We start from the raw sequence: 7,832 nt of genomic DNA, 5'->3' as shown, positions 1-7,832 counted from the left end.
TCCCTCTAAATCCATATACACCTCAATCATAGCATAAGCTGTGCAAGCGCAAACCACCTCACTCAACTTAGTCAAAACACCGCTAGAAACATACCCTTCAACGTAGAGAGTCTCCAAGAACTGGGGAAAGTTACTTAAGGCAACAAGCAACTAATTTTATCAGATCCATATAACATTTCAGAAAGAATTAACAAGTCAATATAAAGAAATTAATTTCACAGTTTATATCATTTTCATTATGACATCATCAAACAATGACGTAACTGTAATCTGAATCATTAAGAAAATATTAGAAACTTTTACACTCTTGCAAGGTCCAGTAGTGTCTGAGTTGGTGGGGTAAGAGACCCAGGTTATATACGCAAAATGCCTTTGATGCAAGACTTTAAAGAATGTTTTTTAAGTGCACAAGTTCCCCTTTCAGCCCAGTCCTGTCTGCTAGGGTTCCTTGTGGGGGCTTATTAGTCCATTGTGTGAGTGCAGGCCACTGGCATTTGAAATGTGAGTGTCAGGCCCTCCACACTCCCAGCCCAGGAAGACCCATTCAGTATGTAGATGAATGTAGATGTGACTGAGTGCCCTGTGTTTGTGGGTGTCTGAGTGAAAGCCACAAGGGTGCTGTCAACCAACACAGACCAGATGTTGATTGGAGACAAGCTGTAAGGCACAGACGGTTTTAAGGGCAGAGAAAGGCTCACTTTCTAAAAGTGGCATTTCTAAAATAGTAATATTAAATACAACCTCACTAATAAGCACGATTTTCTATTACCATTCTGGTCATATTAAATAAAACAGTAGTGGAAAACAAATTTAGGAGTTTTTCACTACCAGGACATATAGAACACATATGTACATGTCCTGCCTTTTACCTACATAGCAACCTGCTCTATGGGTTACCTATGGCCTACCTTAGAAGTCACTTATATGTAGAAAAAGGGGAAGTTAAGGCTTGGCAAGTAATTTTAAATGCCAAGTCGAAGTGGCAGAGAAACTGCACACACAGGCCTTGCAACAGCAGGCCCGAGACATGGTTAAGGGGCTACTTATGTGGGTGGCACAATCAGTACTGCAGGCCCACTAGTAGCATTTAATTAACAGGCCTTGGGCACATGTAGTGCACTTTACTAGGGACTTATCAGTAAATCAAAAATGCCAATTGGGGATGAACCACTGTTACCATGTTTAAGGGAGAGAGCACATGAGCTTTGCACTTGTTACCAGTGGTAAAGTGTGCAGAGTCATAAAACCAACAAAAACTGTATCAGAAAAGTAGAGGAAGGTAGGCAAAATATGGGGGATAACCAACATAAGGCTGTCAGGTCTAATATGCATCCCTCCCAGCTGAAAGTGGGGAGAGCTACCCACCCGTGGGAGCTCTCATCATTAAGGCACAAAAATCTGGCGAGACCATCAGCATTAGCATGGTCACTTCCCCGGCGATGCTTCACTGTAAAATCCATTCTCTGTAGGGAGATGGAGCACCTCAAGTGTTTGGATTTTCACCCCTCATATGCATGAGTCATTTGAGGGGCCTATGGTCTGTCTGAACCTAGAAGTGAGTCCCAAACAGGTATGGTCTCAGCTTCTTCAGTGCCTGGATCACAGCAAATGCTTCTCTCTCAATAGCACTTCACTTCTGTCCCTGTGGTAATAGCCTTCTGCTAATAAAGCCTACTGGTTGCTCTAGGCCCTCATCATTCAACTGTGCTGGAACCACCCCTATGCCATGCTCTGAAGGGTCTGTCTGCCTAATGCACTCCTTGGAGTAGTCAGTGGCCCTGAGCACGGGTTTTTGAAGTTTGTTCTATTAAGAAGGCCACCAGGGTGCCATAACCCTTAACAAGCCAACAGTAGTACCCAGTGAGGCCTAAGGAGGCTTTCACCTCTGTTTGGGTTCTAGGTGGTTGCCAGGCCGTGATTGGCTTAATCTTGGCCTAGAGGGGCTACACCTTGCCACCACCTACTAGGTGTCCACAGAACCCTGCCCAATCTGGCACTAACTAGCCTTGATTGTCAGGCCTGCCTGTTGCAGTGCCTGGAGCATTTCTTGGAGGTGGAGCAGGTGTTCCTCCCAGCTGGAACTGTAGATGGCAATGTCATCTAAATAGGCGGTGCAGAATGCATTCTTACCAGCCGGGACCCCGTTAATCAACAATTGGAAGGTAGCGGGCATTTTTCAAACCATAGGGCATCACTCTGAACTGGTAATGTCCTTCAAGAGTTGCAAAAGCAGATCACTCTTTGGCCCCCTCAGTCAAGGTGATCTGCCAGTACCCTCATGTGAAATCAAAAGTACTGAGGAATTCAGCAGCGCCTAGTCTGTCTATGAGCTCATCAGCTCAGGGGATGGGGTGAGCGTCAGTTTTAGTGACTGAATTGAGACCCGGTAATCCACACATAAGTTCTGGATTGGCACTGGGTTGGGCAGCCTTTGGTACCAGCTCCACAGGGCTGGACCAGGGACTGCTGGATTTCTCAATGTCCCCTAGAGCTAGTATTTTGGCACCTTCATCCTTGATATTGGCCTTCACCCTGTCTGACAACCTGTACATTTTATTATTTGCAGGGGTGCTGTCTCCTGTGTCACTATCATGGGCTCACAAGTCCAGGGGTGAGGTAAAACAGGGAGGAGTACTGCTCCGGCAGCTGGTAGCACTCCCCTTGCTGGTACAGGTTCAGGGAGTCAGAGAGATTGACACCATCCACTGATCCATCACCTCCTAGAGCAGAGAGGAGGTTGGGGAGAGGTTCACTCACCTCCTCCATACCTTCATCTGTTACCAGGAGCATTTTGACTTCAGTCTTATCAAAATGAGGATTCAGTCTATTCACATGGAGCACCCTTAAGGGTCCATAGGAGACTGGAGGTCCACTAAGAAAGTGGCATCCCCTTTACACTCCTTTATCTCATATGGGCCAGTCCAGCAGTTCTGGAGAGCTCTAGGCTCTACTGGCTCCATCACCCATTCTTTGTCTCCAGGTTGAAACTCCACCAGGGTAGTCTTCTGGTCATACCAGTGTTTCATAACCTCTTGACTGACCTCAAGGTTGCTGTTGGCCTTCTTCCAGAAGCAATGCATGTGGTTGTGGACCACATCCTGAGGGGGTGCATTGGGAGCTTTCTCCCACCCCTCTTTCACAATGGTTAGAGATCCCCTAAGAGGGTACCCATAGAGAAGTTCAAAGGGACTGAACCCTACTCCCTCTTGGGGTACCCCTCTATAAGCAAAGAGAAAGCATGGCAAGAGGATGTTCCACTTATGCCTCATGGCCTCAGGGAGGCCTGTGATCATGCCCTTCAAGGTCTTGTTGAATCTTTGCGCAAGACCATTGGATTGAGGATGATACAGTGTGGTGAACTTGTAGGTCACCCCACGTGCTTCCCACATGGACTTCATGTATGCAGACATGAAATTTGTGCCTCTGTCAGACACAATTTCCTTTGGGAGTCCAACACAGGTAAGCATCCCCATGAGAGTTCTGGTCACCACCGGTGCAGTCACCGTCCTCAGAGGGATTGCCTCTGGGTAGCAGTGGCATGGTTCACCAAAACTAGAATAAACCTCTTGTTAAGGGCAGTTTTGGGGTCCAAGGGACCAATGACGTTGATGCCCACCCTTTCAAAGGGGGTGCCAACAACTGGGAGTGGGATTAGGGGTTCCTTGAGCAGGTGGGACAGGACCTACAGAATGCATATGAGGCTGTCTGCACTTGGTGGCAAATAAAGTGGGTGACAAGCCTGGCAAAGGTCTTGCCTTGCCCTAAATGTCCTGCCAGGGGTATGTTGTGAGCCAGGCCCAGTAGATAGGCCCCAGCCTCCGGAACCTTAGGCTCACTGCAAAGGAGATCATTCTCCCAATAGATAAGGAGATCCCCAGAGGCTTCATCTGCTGTTCGGGCTGAGGCCTGTTGCCTCAAGCCCACTAGAGTGGGACACTTTCTGTGCCTTGCAGAATTCTTCCCTGGTTGGCCCACCTGCAACTTGCCAGCCAGCAAGCTCAGATAAGTCACCCAGGGCAGCAATTTCCTCCCTGGTTGGCTCAGGGTCCTCCTCCTCAGGGACCCCATCATCCACCGCTGGAACGTCTGGGACCAGTTTCCCACACTCCTTGCCCCTCTCCTTAGCAGCTGCCTGGGCCATTCTTCCAAGCTCCAGACACCCTTGACTTCCCTCCCGGGCAGCCATGGACCTTGTGGTCATGCAGCTCCCCTCTAGCAATCCCTACATCTCCAAGTGAGACCATAGCTCTACCTCCCTCCAAGTAGTGTGCCCAAGGTCATTGCCTAACAAACAATCTACAGGCATGGCAGGACTCACAGCTACTTTCAGAGTACCAGAGACTCCCCACTCAAAGAGAACCAGAGCTATCTGTTGATGGCTCTCACTGTCGCATAGGCTCTCATTATTCTAATGAGACCACTGGATTTGAGGGGCAGAATCACCTGCGATGTGGGGTACTGAGTCTGAACACACTACAGGTGACACCTGTTGGCCTAATCCGGGTTTTGCTCCTGCTAACTAGCAGTGCTTCATCTCTACCCAAGAGCAGGGATGACTGGGCAGCCGACCGCATGACACAATTGCCTCCTCAGGGAAATCGTGGTCACTGATATTGCATCCGTTTCTCTCATTTACGTTAGTCTTACATATACAAGGACAATCAGAGGCAGTAAATGTTTCAACAAGTTTTTAATGTAGCAACTTAGATAATAAAGCATGTACTTCAATAACCAGGACGATGAAGCTTGACAGGATTAAATCTGAGTGAAGCACAAAAATAACACTACCATATTGTTACTAGACTCATCAAAATAATTTCTACCTAGCTTTAGTAGAGCACAGCGTGTTAAACTCTAGTTCTGCCCTTCAGGTTACCCTGGGAAGACATCATCCCTCATACCTGAGCAAGAGGCCTGAAGTCTGCATAAGCAGCTGTAGCAAAGCATTCAGCAATCAGCATGCAGTTGTGGTCATCTGGCTGGAATCTCCCTCTAACGTGTATGGGACAGAGAAGCGTTTATAAAACAGCTGATGTTCTGAGAAAATGTCCCTACATAAGGATGTGTAGGTTTCTATGAACACTAGAGACAAAGAATTACCATGTTTACTGGCAACCTATCTTACTGCAGCCTTGAAAAAGCACAGAGTGAAAGAAATGTCGTGTTTAAGAACGAAGTGCTGACCTAGGCAAAGAAGAGCTAGATAGAGAGAAATAATACGAGACTGCAAATGTGGCTATTGTTAAAATAATCAAACAAAGCTGAATAAAATATATATAGGTTAAAGTGCACAGCTGCAGGCCTCGTTCACTAAAATAGCGTGAATGGAACTATAACTAAAATGGCTACACAACACCCTCCCCCTGCCGATTCAAAGATGGTTCAAAGTCTAATTATATGTAAAAGCTTCTAAAATGCAACCTAAGGCAAAAATGTCAATAATGCCAAGTTAAAAAGACACTTGATCATATATAAAAGGGTCCTTTGAAAATGTCAACTGTGGCATAAAAAAGGCAGAATTTCAAGAGCTAAATTCATTTTGGAAGTTGTCAATCAAATTCAGATAACTGGAGCCCCAGCCAAGCCAGCAGCATTCCGTGGTGTGCCTAACAATATGTTTAGAGCAGTATCCTCCCAGAAGGGCAACTGCTAAGCAGCTTCCCGTAGCAAGTGCACCCTCAAAGCGCATGTCTGGTAATGAGACCTAAGTGAAAACTTTCAGTGCATATTCGAACAAGCACCAGAGGCACCAAAACACGGGCTGCACCCAATGCAAAACCGGTCAGAATGACAGAGACCAGTCACACTCCAATTGCTCCAGGAGTTTTGCACCAAAGTACTGCATCATTCGTTCACTACACAGCTGCACTGGTGGGAGCCCTCTCAGTCCTCTTTGTTGCAGCGGGACAGCCATTGCGTAGAAAAAGTAGCAATAACAAGAGGCTACCTATTATAGCCAAAGTTATAGGAAATCCCCCGAAAATACTGGAGAATATTGAGTGGATGGCTGATGGTATTAAACCAAATAGAGAGAAGTCATGAACAAAACCAGAACCAACAGCCTTAAAGAAACTTGTGATTCCAGTAGTATTGGATACAATAAATATTCGCCAAATGAGTTCACCAAAGTGTCTCAGAAAGTTAGTATTTAAAAGGGACTGTATCTCTGCTGATGACCTTGCCACCTGATATGCGTAGGTCTCGCATACAGATGTGAGCACCAAATATATTTGGACCAATAAAGCCTTGAGTTTGCTTAACTTGTCAAAATTCACATTAGAAGTAGCAATATGGGTCCAAATCTCAGCTATTTCTCTCTGTCTTGTAGGAGGAAAAAGTACGTTCCTGCAGCATGTAAAAATCTTAGAAACTGAAACAACGTAAACTGTCCCAGCTCGCATCCCACAACAGTTTGCACTAACAATATAGCTGACATTGGAAAGCACCTGGAATGCAGGTCTAATCAAGGGGACTAGAACTCCCTTCAGATAACAAGCCAAGTTTGCAGCCGAAGCGTTACATGCCCCATGCAAGGACAGCTGTTTACAAACCATCGAATGGCTGACAGAAGTCTAGCATTCACTACCACTAAGAAAGACCTCTTTCATACCACTGAGACATTTGTACGAGAAGGGCAGCTCCCACACCTCATGGATGTGACTATCTCCTAGCCTTACATATCTGCCTACTGGAATGTGTTTAAGCAGGACGTGTATTGAAGTGTTAAAGTAGGCAAATTGATGACCTTGTGTATTAACCACTCAGCAGAAGGTATTTCAGCCACAGTAAAAGGCAACTTTTCTAACTTTTCAATATTTAACATGACATAATTCGCTTATTTCTTAGCCATTAGCTGTTGTCGTGTTAAATTAAATGTGGAAAATATATCCCTTGTGCTAACGTGTTGCCAGGGAATGCAACCTGCTTTAATGTTTGAAGTGTCCAAACCAACTGAATAATGGACCTTAGTTGACTCTGTCCATGGTGTAAAGAAGACATATCACTTTGTATTATGTCTATTGCAGAAGAAACAATGTTGTTTAAAGTGTATATCCAGTCAAACAGGGTATTATTCCCATTGCCTACAACAGCTAATGCCTTCTATAAGTTTTCCTGATCTATTTGCCTCAAGCAGGCAGAAGCTTCTTGTTGGGAAAGCTTCCAAATGTCATTATTGACTGCATATAAGAAGCGCTCTCTGCGTTGTTTTATGGTGCCTAAAAGGAAATCCTGTAAATCAGTGTTATTACACAGGAGACTGAAGTGTTCTCTAACAGCATCTAGTGAGGAACTCTGCAACCATTGCTGACATAGTTTCCCTACACTGTATGTTGTTACTATATCCGCATGTTCGGATGACACATAGCGAGGGTCTGGCCTACTTGTTCTAAATCCCTCTGTGGAGTTTATAAAACGGTTATGGTACCCATTTGTATGTATTGGCCACAATAACCAACTGCCGGGACGTGACAGTGAATCATTAAAAGTGCCATTCTGGACCCATTCATCGAGCTGATCTTCAGTAGCATTTATATACTCTTGCCATTTGTAAACTTTTGCAGGGGCAGGAATACTGGGTGCATTCAAATCCTTAATTTTTGCTAAGCCTAAAAATATCATTTGAACATTTATCAGGCATGCTCTAAATAAAGCTCCCTTCCCCTTTTTTGCCAAGTTCTTGTTACCCCCCACACTTTTAAGGTCAATCGACTTGAGGCAATATTTATAGCTTTCTGTAGCCAGCCGGGAAACAAAGGAATCAGAATGAATGAATTTCGTATCTGTCAATAATATGTGTACATTTTCCATTGATGGCAATTTAAAAGAATATG

This window comes from Pleurodeles waltl, chromosome 3_1 (assembly GCF_031143425.1).
Source record: "Pleurodeles waltl isolate 20211129_DDA chromosome 3_1, aPleWal1.hap1.20221129, whole genome shotgun sequence".
NCBI classification, from domain to species: Eukaryota; Metazoa; Chordata; class Amphibia; order Caudata; family Salamandridae; genus Pleurodeles; species Pleurodeles waltl.
This window is presented reverse-complemented; position numbering follows the sequence as displayed.